Raw genomic sequence first — 18,776 nt, 5'->3', positions numbered from 1 at the left:
ATGAGCATTGTACTCCCAAGATAAACCTCACTTGGTGAAGATCTACTGTGTGGTTGTGTTTCTGTGTGTGTGTACACATATATTATATATAGATGTATATATGTGATTTGCTAATAGTTTTTGAAACCATATGAGCCTGGAGTCATATTGTTCAGAATGTTTTTAACTACTTATTTCATTTCTTAGACATAAGAGTATTAAGGTCATCTATTTCTTCTTGGGTGAGTTTTGGTAGTTTGTGGCTTTCAAGAAATTGGTCCATTTCAACTAAGTTGTTGAATTTAAGTGTATAGAGTTGTTCATAGTATTTTCTTATTATCCATTTATGCCTGTGGGGTCGGTAGTGCTATTCTCAGCTTCACTCTGGATATTGTTAATTGTCTCCTCCCTTTTATTCTTTGTTAGTCTGGCTAGAGATTTATCAATTTTATTGATATTTTTACAGAAGCATCTTTTGGTTTGATCAATTTTCTCTATTTTTCTTATTTTCAATTTCATTGATTTCTGGCCTTAATTATTATATTATTATATCCATCTTTATTTTTTATTATTCTTTATTTTTATTTCTACCTTTATTATTTCCTTCCCTCTGATTGCTTTGGGTTTATTTTGCTCCTCTTTTTTTTTTCTAGTTTCTTAAGGTGGAATCTTAGATTGTTGGCTTGACACCTTTTTTTTTCACATATATGCATTTAATAATGTACAGTTTCCCCCTTAACACTGTTTTAGTTGTATCCCATAAATTTTGAGATGTAGTTTCATTTTCCTTCATTTCAAAATTTTCTAATTTCCCTTGAGACTTCCTCTTTGACCAATGGATTATTTAGCAGTTATTTTTGTTTGTGTTTTGTTTTCTTTTGATCGTGCCACGCGGCTTGTGATTGAACCTGGGTGGTGAGAGCACAGAGTCCTAACCACTGTGAAACAGCAGGGAAGGGGGCAGGTCACAACCTTTGAAAGAATGACATAGCCCGAGGACATGACATAAACTGATTAGAACCAAATGGGTCCAAGATGGCGGCAATTAGACTTCCACCAGACCTTGAGCCTCAGTATACACCCCCCTCACTTTAACACATCAGCAAGCTTTCCAAGGCCAGCCATAAGGATCAAAAAGTGGATGGTGCGGGGCTTCCCTGGTGGGGCAGTGTTTGAGAGTCCGCCTGCCGATGCAGGGGACACTGGTTCGTGCCTCGGTCCGTGAAGATCCCACATGCCGCGGAGCGGCTGGGCCCGTGAGCCATGGACGCTGAACCTGCGCGTCCGGAGCCTGTGCTCCACAACGGGAGAGGCCACAACAGTGAGAGGCCCGCGTACAGAAAAAAAAAAAAAAAAAAGTGGGTGGTGGCCCAATTCCTGGAAATCCCCACCCCTTCCGGAAATAGCTGGAATACTCTTCCCACTCATTAGTCTGTGAAATTACCCAACCCTATAAAAACTGACAACCCCACACGCTGGTGCCTTTCTCACCTCCTGAGATGGCCCACAGTCTGTCTGTGGAGTGTGTTTCTCTCTATATAAATCCACTTCTTACCTATCACTTTGTCTCTCACTGAATTCTTTCTGTGATGAGACATCAAGAAACTGAGCTTCATTAAGTCCTGAAACCAGGTGTGTGCTCTTTTGAATACTTTTTAGTGTTCCATTTAAATTTTTCCATTTTTATTTTACTATGTCTCTTTGTATAGGGTTTTTAGTAGTTGTTCTAGGGATTACAATATACCTACATACTTTTAACAGTTTGCTAGGATCAAGACGATGTGGTGATTGATTCAATGTGGGGGTGGGGAAAGGAAGGAGTTAAGTATGACACTGAAGTTTCTGGATTAGGTAACTTGGTATAAGGTGATGTCATTCACTACCAGGGTGAATTTAAATGGAGGAGAAGATCTAGGGGAACTGAGTATTGTTTGGAACATGTAGAGTTTGGGATACTTGTGAAACATTCAAGTGGAGATGTCAGAAGGCAATTTGTCACATGGGTCTAAAGTTAAGAGAAGGGTCTTGGGCTTAAGGATAGATTTGGAAGTCTTCAGTTGTATTTGGCATCTGTTGTTTTTGCCACTCAACATTTGTTTACTTCTGGCAACCCATCCCCAACTCTGGACCTCATGAGAGGCACTAACCCACTTTCAACTCTACAAGTGGGCCCTGGGTAAACTCAACTAATTATCGTTCCATTCCTCCTGGCCACAGGGATTCAATGTTCAGGGTTAGATTTGTAACTGAATTTAGCCAATGAGAATGAGGTCCATCCAATACTTCTGTCCCATCATCTTGGGGAGACACACTTTCTTTCTAATTGGAGCTAATCTAATAGGAAGTAAGATCTGAAGATGCTGCTGCCATCTTCCTTCCCTGAAGAAATAGCTACCTGAAAATATGTCAGCAAGAGAGGAAGCAGAACTGAGGGATGTTGGGAATGAGTGGGTCCAGGGGAAATTAAGCCCCTGGGCAATCTGTTCTCAGTCTCTGGACTTTTCAATCGTGTGAACCAATACTTCCCATAGTTCCTAGATATGTTTGATCAGTCTTTCTACATCTTTCAAATGAGAGTTCTGACTGATGCATAAGCATCTAGTGGGTATAGAAGCTGTGGTGGTGAATGAGAGCGTGTCAAGAGAGAGAAGAAAAGAGGGAGCCCATTTAAGGAAAAGGGGCCCATGAAGGAGCATGAGAGGAGTGCTCAGAGAGACAGAGGAGAGTCCTTTGTCTTGGAAGGTCCAGAAAGTGAGTGATTGAAGAAATAGAGAGTAATTAGCAGTGTAAAATACTTATGGGGTATCAGTCAAGATAAGGACTGAAAAGGGCCCTTTGGATCTATCAACAAGGAGGCTGTTGACAAAACAGTTGTAGTTGCCAAGCAGGAAGGATCCTCTGAAATCATTACTTTATACCCTCTTCTGAAGATGAGGAAATTGAGGCAATACCATACTTAGATTTTTTTTTTAAACAGCTACAAGATTACAAGTAGCGATCAGGGCTTTAAGGGTCCTTAAAGATCACATTATCCAATACTTAAATCTCTTGCACAACATCTCTCTGAAGCCTGTGCTTAAATATAACTATTGAGAAAGAACTCATTACTTCACAGGTCTAATGAGAAACCTTAAATCTGTTCTCTTTATACCACAGAGCAGACACATGACAGGAGAATGTATGCATCCTGAGTTGATCCCTGGAAAAGCTGGTTGTATTTGGGGAACTCAAAAGATTAAGCCAGACTTTGAGTTTTTAGGAGGCCTCTACCCCATCGAATAATCCAGTCACTGTTCCAGATGAGCCCAGCCTTTGAGTCACCTCAGCCCAGAACTATGTGAGTGAATAATAACTTCCAGGTTATACCAACCTCCAGCCATTTAGGTTTTCCCATTTGAGACCCCAGATTTCATGCAGCAGGAACAGGTCATATGTGCTATGTCCTGTCTGAATTCCAGACCTCCTAAGAATCTGTGAGTATAATAAAATGGTTGTTTTATTATGCCACAAAGTGTTAACTTGTTTTTTTCTTTATACAGGAGCAGATAGCTGGAAAAGTAAGTATTGTTATTATTATCCCATTTTACAGATGAGGTAACTGAGTTTCAGAAAGATTAAACAACTTGATCCAGGTCCCATAGGCGGCCAATGGCAGAGCCAGTATCTGAACCCAGGTCTGGCTAATTGCATAGCTTGTTGTCTTCCAGTTATCCTAGATACCTCCTACTGAGTTAGACCCCTTGACAAAACCTCCCAAGCCTCCCATTACTGTTCTTCAATCTGGAGACCATCCTTGACAAATCTAGAGTTCAGTGACTAAGATGTGGTTAGAAAAACAGCCTTTATGAAACATCTGATTCACATTCTTTTCAAATAATTGAAAAATATTCACTCTGCAATCAGTTCTTTCCTTATTTTATTTTCTCCTCCACACCCCCAGGCAGGAGCCAGATACATCTGCCAAGTCTGACAGATCTGCTCCTCCTCTCCCCACACCACCCAGTGCACAAATACCCACTGGCCCCCATTAAATCCCAATCAGGCTTGGAGAGAGCTGATTCATCCCCCTCCCCTGCCTCCTGGAAAGAGTTAGGGATGAGCAAATCACTTATTGGAGTAATTCTGGGAGCTGAGGCAGAGCCGTGGCTGGAAGCCACCCACTAGCTAGAAACCCAGGACATCAATCAACCAAACTGATTTTTCCGCTGCCGCAGCCATTTAAACAGTTATCTTTGCTTGGGGCTTTGTCCAAAGTTACTCAGCTAGTGGGTTCCTGGGTGATAAGTCACCGCAGCCTCATTCCACTGTCTCTGTGTCCTGGGGCTGCCTCTTTACTCACTTCTCAAGAGGGGTTGAAGTTCATTTGTTGCACTCTAAAAAGAATAGAGCCTGCACGGCTTGCGCACAAGTTCTGGTTATAGCAGGAAGATGAAAAAGGAGCCAGAAGTCTGTTGGGATATTAATACAGTACTTCTCGTTTGACGCCCTGCTGAGGCACGGGGAGGACGTTTCAAATTCATTTCATAACGCCCCCTGCTGGTATCCTTTCTCAACTACTGCAGATGCCTGATCCCGTTTGGGGGTGGGGGGGTGCAGGGAGAGGGGAGCCCTTAGTCCACACCAACCTCCTTCCCTCATTTTACATATGGGGAAACTAATGCCAGAAAGAAAAACGGGATTTACTCAAGGTTGGGATTTACTCAAAGTCTATGTTAAGGTAAGAACTAGTCTCTCTGTGGCTAGAACTTTTTTGTAGGACCCAAGAATGCCCAGCACATAGTAAGTGCCTCTGATTGGCAGTTTAGCGTGAAATCTGGAAGCCCTGGTTTCTAATCCAAGCTGTGCCACTTAATAGCTGTCACGAGAAGGTAGTTTTCCCAGCCTCAGATTTCTCATCTGTAAAATAAGGGTAAAAAGACAAAGAGTAAAATGGGATTTTATAAGAATTCCTTCACACATCCATTCAAAAACTACTGAGTATCTGCCATATACCTTGCTGGGCACTTGGAATGTAACAGTGCATAGGACATTGCAGTAACTGTTCTCTTTGAGGGTGGTAGTCTAGTGAGAAAATTAGATGACATATGTGAACGCACATATGTGAAATTCAATTGTTGGAAAAGAAAACATTTTCCCTTTGATTCTTCCCACTTTTCAAGTATCAGAAGGCTTGGGGCCTTGCCCCAGCTGTATCAGTCTAGGAATGTTGATGACCTGAAGAGATTAAGTTATCTGAAGGTCAAGACCACATAAATCTTTGTATTCTCCAGTGTGCCTGGCCCCAGGATGTGCTCAGTCAATATTTGTTTGGCTCCATGTATGCCCCAAATTCTGGCTCACTCTGCCTCCCGGCTGCCAGCAGATTGCTGTCCGTGGTACTGAAAAGCAAATTCCTGCTTCTCAATATGAGGCAGCGCAGGTGCTGAGGCAGAAAATGGAGCCCAGGGGAAGTGAGTAGAGAGGGGAAGAATGAGCCAACTTTTCACTGGCTAATAGTGACATCTTCATTTTGCCATATCTTGGAATTCAAAGCTGATGTTTCTTTTTCCAGCTGTCCCCACTTGCATTTCTTGCTAGCTGGAAACACTGCAGGTATAGGTTAATAACCACACAGGGTGATAATCTCTACAATGCTGGGAGGTACTGGGAGCCCATAGCCCTATAAAGTCCTATTTTAAAGTGTTGTTGAAAATTGGTGGGCCCCTTTTCCAGCTTATTCCTGGGCTAGGAAAAAGCATCAGTCATAGATGCCTCCCCCAGCTGATTTCATCCATGTCTGTCACCCAAGAATGTGGGCAGATCTGAGTCAGAACTGGCTATGGGGAAACCAGAGACGTAGGGCCTGAGATTCACAGTCTGGAGTTGGGTGAGTTCCAAGAGTTCATTTTGACCAGTATTTCATGTGATAATATGTTTGTTCATTCATTCATTCTATAAATATTTATTGAGTGCCTACCATGGTCTGGCACTGTTATAGGAACTCCAGATACAGTCAAGTACAAGAAAGACAATGTAACTGACTTCCCAGAACTTACATTCCAGTGGGGGAGACATACAATAAACAAATGTACAAATGAGTGTGTAGTATAATTCCAGGCAAAGGATAGATAATAATAGGAAATGCTCTCTTAGATAAGATGATTATGAGAGACCTCTTTAAGGAGTGACATTTGAACATAAATGTGAACTAACTGATATAATGAGACATATAAATATTGGGGAAAGGCAGTGTTCCAGGCAGAGGGCACAAGAAGACCAAAAAGATGTGGGAAGAAGATAGCATGTCCAAGGAACAGCAAAGAGGCCAATGCAGATGGAGCAGATTTATCAAAGAGGACATTAGAAAAGGATGGGTAAATACACAGAGACCAGATCTGTGTCTTGAGGAGGACAAAACAAGATGCTCAGAATAAAAGAAACACTTACAAAATGACAGTGACTGCTGCACCTGCCATGGATAAACCACAAGAGTCTGGATGCCACCAGGGACACAAGGATAATTAGAGCTCCTGATTTATAGATCTCACCGTGTCTAAAGATCTAATTAATGGAGGCTAGTGGGAGTTAGTGATGTACTATTTATTCAGCCAACATTTTCTGGGTACGTACTATGTACCCAAAGATCATTGTTTTTTTTGTTTGTTTGTTTTGTTTTTTTTTCACAGAACGTCCAGACTGAGTTTATCACAGAGTTAGTTATGTAAGAAAAAAATTTTGATAAGGAAAAACACGACATTTTGTTCTTCTTAAAATAACAAGGACTTCTAATATCACAGCTTTGGTTTTGCTTCAATAATGCGATTCCTTGTTTTATCGTTACAGCTTGGGAATTTTTTTTTTAACATCTTTATTGGAGTATAATTTCTTTACAATGGTGTGTTAGTTTCCGCTTTATAACAAAGTGAATCAGTTAGACATATACATATGTCCCCATATCTCTTCCCTCTTGCGTCTCCCTCCCTCCCACCCTCCCTATCCCACCTCTCTAGGTGGTCACAAAGCACCGAGCTGATCTCCCCAAAGATCATTGTTTAATACTAGTCTTTGCTCTAGGAGCTGAGGAGAAGAGGGAAGGAGTCAATTGATGGAACCAGAATGTTTAAAGGCAAGTAAGAAGCTCCAGATAGCAGAAGCTCAGGCAAAGCCACTTGCCTCTGATTTCTATCTGCTCTCCAATAGGGCCTCTTGAGAGACAGGAACAACACTGGTCTAGAGTAGGCTGCGCCTTAGAAATAGGTACTTTAGAAAAGCACGCCCACCACTGAGGTTCAGTAACAGGAGTGAAGCAGTGTGGGCTACTTTCTGCCAGACGGCACAGGGAAAGGAATGCACATTCCAGGCATCTTTGCTAAGAATATGAAGTAGTTGGAATTTCCTTATCATGCCCATAAGAAGACTACCAAGTCCCCAGCAAAATCCTACCAGATGAGAAGAGTCCCTCCCTCACTGGTCCTAGGTTGCAAGGAATTTTATACCCCTGACCTTGTTGCTGCACAATCATCAGCATCTTTGAGATTTTGGCAGAATAATGTTTATTCATCTGACAAATAAGAAACTAAAGCTTGGAAAGTTTAAGCAACTTACACAGGGTCACAGAGTGCTTAAGGAATAAAATAGGACTCAGTCTCAAATCTTTCTGACCCCAAAGCCACTTGCAGTACAATTTTTTCTTGGATCTCAAACATAAAGTTCATGTTTGGCTTTTTAAAAAATGACCAGTCCCCCACAGAGCTAACTTTGATAATGGTAGCGCCTGATATCTCTGCTTCTTCCACGGCACAGTCTTATTTTTAATCTCTCTTAATCCTCCCAGCAATGTTGGAAGGTAGCAGTGATAAGAATACTAGCAAGCACTTATTGAACACTGAGTCTGTAATAGGCACTGTCCTAAGCATTTTACATGTATTAATTTATACTTGCAAAAACCCTGTGAGGTAAGTGTCATTATTATTCCTATTTCAAAGGTAAGAAAATTAAAGCCCCGAGAGATTAAGTAATTTGCCAAAGATCACACAGCTAGTCAGGGGCTGAGCGAGGCAGTCTGACTCTGTAGCCCTTGCTCTTAATCACTGTACTTTGTTGACAAAGTAGCTGTTACTCAGAGAGGTACGCTACATAGTCCAGAAATGGTGATCAGACTCGAGCCCAGGATCAAACCCCAGCATGTTTCCACTACTCCACACTGTTTTTCTCAATGGTAAAGCAGAAGAAAGGAGAGAAGCTGCTTTGAGACACCTCCATAGAGGCACAGAGTGATTTAACACTGCCTAGGAGCCCTGCGGGGATTTTACTTAAATGATGATCTGCACTGCACTGCTGTCTGATATTCCCTCCCACTTACTTTTCTCAAATGTGGAAACTGCATTTCTCCATGCACCCTCCCTGGCACGTGAATGCTTCACCAAGGGAGCTGAACTCTTCTGTACGGATTTGGGGTGTTCAGAAAACTCTTTTTTTTTTAAATATATAAATTTATTTACTTATTTATTTATTTTTGGCCGCACTGGGTCTTCATTGCTGCGCGCGGGCTTTCTCCAGTTGCGGAGAGCGAGGGCTATTCTTCCTTGTGGTGCGAGAGCTTCTCACTGCGGTGGCTTCTCTTGTTGCAGAGCACGGGCTCTAGGCGTGCAGGCTTCAGTAGTTGTGGCGCAAGGGCTTAGTTGCTCCGTGACATGTGGGATCTTCCCACACCAGGGCTCAAACCTGTGTCCCCTGCACTGGCAGGTGGATTCTTAACCACTGTGCCATCAGGGAAGCCCGAAAGCTCCGTTCTTAAATGCCATTATTCCAGGGACTTGTAAGGATGACTCAGAGAGAGAGAGGCTATAATGGAAAATTAATTATTTTATCTGAGCTGGATCCCAGGCTGAAGACTAGGAATTAGACTGATAAAGGCCCTTCTACAAGGGCTGTGGGGAGCCCTGAGCTGTCGCTGACCAGTTATTCAAAGGGAAGTCAGAAACAGGGCCTCCCAGCTGCCCTTCCTGCAACTTTCAATATTCCTGGATGTGCCACAGAACTGGGGGCGTGAGGTGTGCCTCAGAGGGTTTATTCGCTCGTGTGCTGCTGTGGTGACTGTGTGTGTGTGTCTGTGTGTGTATGAGAGAGAGAGAGAGAGAGAGAGTGTGTCTGGAAGTGCTGGCTGGTGAAAACAATCTGTGTACGTGATTGTTAGTTTGTGTGTCTAACTATCTGTCCATTCCTCTGTGTGTGTGTGTACATCAGTGTGTGTTTGGTGTGACTATGCGTGTGGGCCTGAGGATACTTGTGGGTCTCTGGGTGTATATTTCTGAGGACCTTTATGAGGGGAGGAATCTCGATGTGTAGTTGGAAAATGATTAAGTGTCGGTGGGCTAGGATGATGCAAGCAGTTACAGGGCAGGTGTTTTGATGCTGCTGTGATGTAGGAGAAGAAAAAGAAATGAAGGTTAAACCACTTAAAACCTTTACAATTTTTTCCTCTTGAACTGGGGAAGATTATCTACTATTAATAATAATAATAGCAGTTTATAAATGAATAAGAGTATTGTAGAACTAGTCATACTAGCTCCATTAGAGAGTACTTACTCTATGTCCTCTTACATATATTAGCTGGGTTCTCATCACAGCTCTGTGCTACCACTATGCCCCGGCTCATAGAAGAGGCAGCTGGGCTCAAGTAACTTGCCTGGGGCCATGCAGCTGGGAGGAGCAGAGCCAGGAAGACAGCTCCGGTCTGACTCCAGAGGCTGAGCTTTTCCCACCTGCCTCAGCTCCAGCCAAGCCCCAGCCCTGGCAGGGCGAGCCCCAGAATGTGAAGCGGACTGATGTGGTGGCAACAGCTGAGTTCTAGGCCCGGCTGGCCCTTCCGTGGTTGAGCAGCCTTACGACAGTAGCTCCTCCTCTCTGGACCTCAGTATCCCCATCACTAAAATCACAGTTTGGATTCATTAGTCTGGTGGGTTCTACCCACTCTGACAGCGTGGGCCACGGGGCAGCAGTTTTGTGGGCGGCTCCCACGCCACCTGGGGAGTGTTGACCTGCAAAAAGGCTCAAGGCAGGGGGTGTGGGGAGGGGGAAGTGGGGGCAGGGGCGGAAGAGATATGTGTCCGTCGGGCCTATGGCACTTTTCTTCTTTCCTTCCTCTATGCGGCGGATGTGCCTGCTCGGTCCTCAGCTCCCAATCCCACCTCCTTCTGCTTCTTTATTGTGTACCTTCCTGGACTGCAGAAGTGAAAACTATTTTCCCTAGACTCCTGTGCAGCTAGGGTTCTGGGTGCAAATTAACGTTCTGCCAATAGCTAGACTTGTGTGCGACCGACGTGATGGAATGAAATGGAGGCCGTCTTGCCGCTGCTTTGGCCACTTCGTCCAGCCAGAGTAGTCATGGGGGTGTGGGGGTCCTGCAACAGCATCTCAGGGCCCAGTGCCTACCCCCGGGAGTGCTGAGAGGCTGGCCCCAGCTTCCAGACCCCTGGGTCATAAGGTGGTGGTGGGTTCGTGAACGCACGACAGGCAGGGGTTGCGTCCTGTTGGTCTACTTTCTGGCTGTGTGGCTGGAGGCCCTGCAGTGCTCTGGAAGCGCTCCCGGAGGCCCAGTCTACTCCTCCAGCAGTTCCATACCCACCTCTCCCCCAGCCAACACCGATGAAAGTTTCCCAGTTCCCTATGTTGAATCTCTTTTTGCTTATAAAAGCCAGGGATGTCTCCTGCTTCTGCAGTGCACCTGACCCATCACCACGGCACACTCCTACCCAGTCTCCCAAACCCAGCCTCGGTCTCCAGCTCCAGGATGATTTCCCTGATCCACCAGGCTGACCTGGGAACCTGTCCTCTGTGATTCCACAGTCACCCTTATCTCAGACTTTCCTACGTGCTGCTGAAATTACCTGTTTACTTTCTGTCGTCCCCTCCAGACTGCGGCCCCCGGAGGCAGGGACTGGGTCTTCTCAGCCATGCATCTCAGTGTTGAGCAGAGAACCTGGCCTCTGACAGCTACTCTCTGGGAGCGTTTTTTGTGGAATGAATGCAGAAAAGGTAGCAACCTGTCAGTTCAAGAGGATTTAGGAGAAACTGTGAGATTCATAGATTAAGAAGAAAAGAAATTTAACCTTCCCTTTTGGCAAAAAGAAACTCCCTTCTTAAGAGCTGATATTAGGAACCATGTGTCTGGTGGAGCTTGTGGGTGATGAGGGGCAGCTCTCAGATCAAGGGTCTCGTTTCAGGTCTAATCTCTGGGATCCCCTGGTGGACCTCTCCTCCTGCTGGTGCCCAGGCTTCTCTGGAGGAATTTCAGAACTGATGGTTTTGCAGAGGCAGCTTGATGAGGGAAAACAGCTCTGGCTTTTGAGGCAGACGCTCCTGGCTCTACCACTTACTGGCTGTGCGACCTCAGGCAAGTGACTGCACTGCCCTGAGCTCAGTTCCCCATTTGCAAAGTGGAGTTAATGACACCTACGTCATAGGGCTGTTGTGAGGGATAAATGAGGTGTTTTAGGGAAAGTACAATACCTAGCACCCAGCAGGAACCTGATACACGGTGGCTGTGATAAGGTTTCAGTGATTTGAGATTTAAGGCTTTTCCCTTTTTCGTTTGGGCAGAAACATTTCCCATCACTGACCTCTTGTTGCACTGTGGCTGAGGTCAAGAGGGGGCCCCGTGTGTGGTCGTGAACGTGAGGCCTGTAGTTCAGGATTCAGAACACAGTAAACAGGTGTCCATTCTTGCCAAATGCTGGTTGGATTCTGGTTCAGGACCTGTTCCCAGGTGGCTGGAAGTGACAGAGGAGCATCATGGGAGATGTGACACAGCAGAGAGGGGCTCACACTTTGGAGTGAGACAGACCTCGGTGCAAGTCCTGGCTTCACCCCTAATGTGCTGTGCTACGTGGGAGCTCACTTTACCTCACTGGGCCTCAGTTTCTTTACCTGCAAAGTGGAACTTACAGTGCTTCCCTCAGAGGGCTGCTGAGAGCTTATTAAAGACCATTTGTTCCTGGCATCGTGCCTGGCACAGTGAATAATGGCATTTATGCACGTGTTGCTCTTGGGCATCAGTGAGGTAGGAGTTCACAGCATGGGCTTTGGCATCAGATTAACTTGAGCTTGGGTTCTTTTCCATTTGAGGGCTGTGTGCCCTTAGCTGAGTCACTGCATCTCTGAGTGTAGTGTCTTCCTCTGACGGAAGAAGGCAATAACACACCCACCATGGGGGTTTGCTATAAGGATGAGATGACGTAACACATGGAGGTGACTCAGCAGGGTGAGGGCCGTCAAGCAGATGTGCGAAAGCTATTAGCCACAGTGATGAAGTTCTGCTGCCAGCCGAGGCGAAACAGGAGAGGACGGGAGGTTTGGCCCATTGGGAAAGGGAAGTTCTCTCCAATTGCAGTTCATCAGCTCAGCTGTTGGTATCTGTCTGCACTCTTGGCTGAGAAAAGGAAACACAGCTTTTCCTCTGCCTTCTCGTTGCTACTGGAGAGCTTTCCTCCACCAGGAAAACAGGCACCTGCTTCCCCAAGGCCTTTCCTGCCCCCTCCATCTTCACCATTTTTAAGTGTAAAATTTAGTATCATTAAGTACATTCATAATGCTGTGCAGCCATCATGGTCTCCATTTCCAGAACTTTCTCATCATCCCAAACAAAAACTCTGTGCCTTTTAAGCAATAACTCACTATTTCTACTTCCTCCCAGCCCGTAGTAACTTATTTTCTACTTTCTGTCACTATGAATTTGACATAATGTTTCGAGGTTCATCCATGTTGTAGCAAGTGTCAGAACTTTATTCCTTTTTAGGGCTGAATAATAGTCCATTGTACGTAGAGTACATTTTGTTTATCCATTTATCTGTTGACAGACGCTGGTTTGTTTTACTCTTTTGGCTATTGTGAATAATGCTGCTAAGAACATTGTTGGACAAATATCTGCTTGAGTCCCTATTTTCAATTCTTTTGGGTATACACCTAGGTGCAGAATTGTCGGGCCATATGGTTGTTCTATATTTAACATTTTGAGGAACCACCCAACATTTTTTCCACAGCAGCTGTACCGTTCTACGGCCCCCATCACAATGTGCCTGCCCTCATAGTTTACACTCCACCAGGGCGTACAGGTGATAATCAGACAAACGGATGTATCATATCAGCCAGGGACAAATGCTGTGAAGATAAGTAGAGCTGGGCAAGGGATCAGGACTGCTGGGGCAAAGGGTGGGCAGGGGGTCTGCTTGAGGAAGTGACATCGAAGCCAAAACCTAAATGAAGTGATGGACTGAACAGGAAGGCAAGGGGTGTTCCAGATGGAAGGCACAGCACGTGCAAAGTCTCTGCAGTAGGAACGTGTTCGGTGCGTCTGAGGAGCAGCAGGGAGCCAGGATGGCTGCAGAGCAGTTAGTGGGCGGGAAGCAGAGGTGGGCAGAGAACGGGACCTGCAGGTGAGGGCTGCGGATCTTATTCCAAGTGGGATGAAAACCACTGGAGTGTTTTAAACAGGGGTGTAGTATAATCTGAGTTAACATTTTTGAAAGAACCTCTCTGGCTGCTGAGGACACAGGGCTGGGGTAGTCATCCAGGAGAGAAGTGATGGGGGCCAGCCCCGGGCGACGGAGCCACAAACAGTGAAGATGTGTGCTGACTTGGATGTGGGGCCAGAGAAAGAGGGCGGTCAACGATGACTTCTCCTCAACTCTCCTTGCTGCCAGGCCTTTGCCTGAGCTGTTCCCTCTGCCCAGAATGCCCTTCCCTCCTTTTGCCTGGACAATTGCTACTCCTGCATCAGTTCACCTGGCTCTCACCTCCCTGACTCTGCTCCTCCCCAGGCCCCCACTGGGCTGAGTTGGGAGCCCTTCTTCTGTGTTCCCACAGTGATCCCAGTCTCCTTCCAGTCCTGTACTCGTCATAACTCTAGGAATGGCCTGTTACTACATCTGCCCCCCAACCTGGACTGAGTATGAGAGGGAGAGAGAGGGAAAGAGAGAGAGAGAGAGAGAGAGACTGAGCATTGCTACATCTTAAGCACAGCTTCTGACTTCCTCTGTCCCGTGGGGGCCACACACAGACGCGGCTCCCATAGCCAGCAGCTGGTGCAGGTCCTCTGAGAGCTGCACTGGGCACACTGTGGCGTGAAGACTGGAAGCTGAACAGAGGGTGGGGACTAAATTCCTAACTTCCACTGGAATCCTCCCGAGTGAACCACATCAGCTGTCCCCACCTTCCAGTGCAACAGGTGGATAAAGGAAATACACAGATCTTTGTGAATGAGACGGAACCAGGGTGGGGAGAAGCTGGGAAGCAATACAGCTCAGGTTGGGGCACAGCCTGGAGTCCATGGGCTCTGCCGTTTTCTAGCTGCACCACTTCGTACCTTCACGCAGCCTCTGTCCTTATCTGTAAAGCGGGGTGGGAACCGCATCTAATTGCAGGGTAGTTGGGAAAATCAAGTGTGTTAATAACCGTGAATGGTTGACAACAGGGCCTGGCATGTAGGGCGGCCTTAAGAAAAGCCGGCTTTATTTTTTCACTTGTCTATCTTCTGCCAAGTTCTTCCTTACTCCTACCCAACAGAACGGTTTGAGGGCTGGTGGTTTCAAATACCTCCTTCTCTTCAGCCTTTGCTTTTGGTTCACATCAAGATCTCAATCAGAGACGTGTGCCCTGAGGACACGGCAGAGCTCAGGTTAGTCCTGACCCTGCATTAGGCGGGTGCCGTCCCCCTGTCTCCAGATGACTCGGGGGCTCAGGGAGGCCAGGAATCCACCAGTCACTACCAGGTAGTCGGCGGGGGCATTGGGATTCGAGCCCAAGTGAGCTTGTTCCAGTTCTGTGGTTTCCTATCCCACGTGCTGCTGCCGTGGGGCCTGCGACGTGACAGAGCATCGCCAAGCCTGGCGGGGGTGAGCTTCAGGATGAACTCCTCTAGGACTAGGGGAGAAGGCTGTTCCTGGCCTTGTCCTGCGTGTGTGTAAAGGACGTTGCAGAAGGAAAGGAAAAGCAAGTGAATGAGCGATTTGCTCTTGCAGCTGACAATAGACTCAGGGGTGAAGGATATGAAACATTAATGACTTAAAGCAGGATTTTCTGCAGCATCTCTACGCTTGCTGTTTTTACTTCTCTTTATGATGAATAATAGTCAAGAGAGGCCCTACGCCTCTATTCTTCCAGTGCCTGCTGGCTTCCGGGAATGGGTACCCCATATCTTAGGGCCTTTCTCTATTCGAGGTTATTACCAAGAGCTTATAGAGGTAGAGGGGAAGAGGAGGTGAACAGTAAGGAGGACAGAGAGCCACTGGGGTGAGGATTTCGCTTTGGGGGTTAAGAAGCTACCCCAGTTCCCAGATCCCCAGGTGGCAGTGAACATTCTCTAGCCAAGCCCTCTGGGTCGCCAGGAAGGGAGGTGGCCTGAGGTACGGCCAGGCACTCCCTGAACTGGGGCCACGGCCACGGCCACAGCCATGGCCTGGTACTTGGGGTCTTTGCCTCTGCCTGTCAGACCCTACATGCTGCCTGGGAAATGGGACAAGGAAGGAAAGGGGGACAAGATCAGATTCCAAAGAGTCCTCTCTGGAAGGGAGGAGGGAGACCTCATCTCAAAGCTGGAGGGGGATGTGTGGGAGTCGAGCTTTGGGGCCCAAAGGGCTGGGTTCAACTCCTTCTCCCTCTCTGTGTGTCTGGGGCCTCCCTGAACTTCAGCTGCCTAATCGGTTTGAGGATGCATTGCGGTATGCAGACCACCTGTTGCTTGTTGTGAGTATACAGTGAACCGTGCAGAAGTGTCTGAAACGTAGTAGGTGCCCAGTGAACGGCCCCTCGCATATTCCAGCTTGTAATGAACCAGGTGTAGAGAGAGGACGATGCCCCGGAGAAGTGTGGTGCATCAGAGCGGGAATGACATCACTGATCATCAAGACCAATGGTCATGGAACATTCATCACGTGCTGTGTCGCACGTCCTCTTGTTTCAGCCTCACGAGATCTAGATACTGTTATCTCCATTTTACAGATAAGCAAACTGGAGCTGAGGCTGGAAACTTGTCTATGGTCTCTCCCCTGGTGAGCGAGAGCTGGGAATCAAATCCACATCCTAAATAGTGCAGCCTCTGCTATACTGGGCAGGTGGAGGAACATTCCCAGAGAAGGAAGGGTGAGGGAGTGAGCAGGGTCAGATGAACCTGGGTTTGGATCCTCGCTTGGTGACTTACTTGCTGTGTGTCTTTAAGCAAGTTTCTCAGCCCTCTAGCCTCTTTTTCCTCATCCGCAAAATGTGAATAATATTCACTACCTGGCCAGGTCACGGAGATTAAACCCAGCAAGGTTGGCTACCTGCCCAATGCAGCATAGGTACCCACGAAATGGGCAGCCCCTGCCTGACTTGTGAAACAGCCGTGCCGCCCACCATAAACTGCTTATCTGCTGTTGATTGAGGGGAGAAGCATGTTCTCTTCCAAACTCAGAGACCCCCCCCTATGTTCTGGAAGGTATTTGTAGCCATGAAGAGTGCAGCCTTCAAGCTGCTGCTGGCATGGGGCCAAGGTGCACACGAGGGGGGTTTGCCTCCCCGCCTGGAGTGCGTGCAAACGCACGTCGTGGCCCAGATTTTGAGGAGGATTTCATGATATTCATTCTGTGTTGCCGCCAGAGAAAAGTAAACCGCAGCTCCTGGCTGCTGGGGAAGGGCTGTGCTTTTGCCAGGGCTGGTTGTGCCTGGCACCAGCTCAGGCATGTACTGGAGTCGACTGTCGGTTGCAGGCAAATGTACACACAAAAACATTCCAGCACACGCATGCACCAGCCATGCACGCGGCTGCCACAGCACACAACACAGGGCCACGCACGCCCCTGCTGGCTTCCTCTGCCTCTTGTCTTTCTTCTCACAGGACTCTTGCAGCCTCTGTCTCTGCATCTGTTTGTCGTGTGGCTTCTGAGTTTGTCTTGTGTCCTGGCTTCCTTATCCCTCTTCCTCTGTCTCTCTGTTTCTACCTGTCTCTTTGGGCTTCCTCATTTCTGAGAGCTGACACTCTCCTTGTGTCTCTGTGTTTTTCTGACTCGTTCTCCCCTGCTTTGTCCGTATCCCTCCCTGTCATCTGACACAGTCTCTCTGTTACTGATTCTCTCTGAACCTTTCTGTTTTGCTCTCTGTTTCTTTGACTCTCTCTCCCTCTGTCTGTGTCCATCCGTCTCTCTGTCTGTCTGTCTCTCTCTGACTCTCTCATCTCGTTCTGTCTCCATCTGTCTCTATGTCTAGTTGTCTGTCTGTTTATCTCTATCTGTGTCTCTATATCTGTCTGTCTGTCTCTCTCTCTCTGAGTCTCTCTCTGTGTCTCTAACTCTTCCTCGCTCTGTCCTTCCCCACGTCTCTCTTTTTCTGTGACACTCTCCTGGAAATGCATCAAAGACTGAAGTGGCCGGATTTCAAGTGACAAACAGCACTACACCCAGAAACCACCCCCTCCCAGCGCGGCTGCCTGCCTCCTCCACACGCTCGGTCACGAAGAGAAGCCTATTGTGTTGGGCCCAGGGAGTTCGAGTTGAAGGGCCCAGGGGTCTGCGTCTCTGACTGCTCTGAGCTACTTTCCCATTGGCTCTGAGCAGCCTGTGCTGAGCAAGGACTGAGCGACAGGGGGAGGTTCTAGTCCATAAAAGTGGGGCTGAGGCACCAGAACTGCCATTCTAAGGGGCTTTGGCTGTGCTCACAGCCACCCCTTTGGCACCTCCTTCTGGACCAGAGTCAGGACCATCCTTGGGTCTTCCGGCCACCTGCAGCCACCACCCTCGCACCTGCTCGGCCAGAAGCTGCCCAGGGACAAAGGGGAGCACAGGTAATATCCAGAGGGTGTTGGAACCCTCTCTCTTGGTTTTATTTATTTTTCCTGATTCTCTGAACCTGGAGAGGGTGGGAGCTTGGGCTGGGGAATTTCCGGTTTGGGTCTGATTATCCGGCAGAGGTAATAAGAGTTATGAGGCTAGTTTACAAAAGCCGTATCAGTTTGAGATGGACTGCTCTTTGGAATTCCCCTCTCCGTACAGCCTTGTCTTAAACAGACGGGTCGCTCCCTCCCAAGAGGACCACTCCTCGGTTTCGGCCGGGGGTGGGGGTCTTCGTTCCCTGGCAGGCTGCCTCCCCATGGTGGTGCCCATGCGAGAACGGGATGCCCTGGGTGGAAGAAGGGAGAGGTTTAGCTAATCAGAGTAATTTTAAAGGTCAGTGATTCTCGCTGGACTTAAGAACAAGAGCTTGGGGACATTAATGAGACGTCAGGGCTCTGGCATTTACCATGTATCGTGTACATCAAGGTACAGCCGGGTTCAGCCTTTTCATTCTTTTTGGATCGTGTTTAATTGCTGACAGGGTGCTGCCTTGAGTGGCTTCCTATGATGTAATTTTACACAGAAATGAAGTTTGGGGTTGTTTTGCTGGGAGGGGAATGGGGAGAGAAAGTGACAACATGCCAGGAGACCCAGGCTTAGCAGGATTTTTCTTGTCAATTTTACTTTGAGAGGACTTGTTGCTTTCATGTAAATTACAGCCAGAGGAGTCAAGGTTAAGCAGGGAGGAAACTCAGATGCCAAAGGCATTTTCTCACCGGTAAAGGTATCGGCATTCAAAGAAAGTAGTATAGAATCTCAAAGTTTGATTTGCAAGAAAGGCTGGTGAGCTTCAGGGAAAAAAGCCTGCTGTGACTCCAAGATTGAATAGTAAATTCTGTGACCTCGTACTTTTTCCTGGGTATCTTTTACCTAGAATCTCTCCAAACTTTACAAACATTCCTTATTAAGCCTCCAAGCTTCCCAAGGAAACGACCTCTTCAGGTTATTGGATCTGAT

At 47.1% G+C, this 18,776-nt stretch overlaps 1 protein-coding gene across 5 annotated transcripts in view; it reads left to right on the top strand.

Moving 5' to 3' along the window:
- Positions 1-1,476: 1,476 nt before the first annotated feature.
- PDYN (prodynorphin) overlaps positions 1,477-18,776 on the top strand; it is a 29,664-nt gene continuing 12,364 nt past the window's right edge. The window contains exons 1-4 of one of the 5 annotated variants that reach the window (XM_060124104.1): positions 1,477-1,611; positions 3,239-3,316; positions 3,519-3,536; positions 7,033-7,084. The gene's annotated coding sequence lies outside the window, so the exon portion shown is untranslated. Of the gene's footprint in view, positions 1,612-3,135; positions 3,317-3,433; positions 3,453-3,518; positions 3,537-7,032; positions 7,085-17,749; positions 17,771-18,776 lie in introns of those variants that run through there. The other 4 variants (XM_060124105.1, XM_060124103.1, XM_060124106.1 and 1 more) reach the window with 4 other exon arrangements.

The sequence above is a fragment of the Lagenorhynchus albirostris genome, chromosome 15 (genome assembly GCF_949774975.1).
Source record: "Lagenorhynchus albirostris chromosome 15, mLagAlb1.1, whole genome shotgun sequence".
NCBI lineage: Eukaryota > Metazoa > Chordata > Mammalia > Artiodactyla > Delphinidae > Lagenorhynchus > Lagenorhynchus albirostris.
Note: the sequence above shows the minus strand (reverse complement) of the source record. Positions and strands in the feature narration are given on the sequence as shown.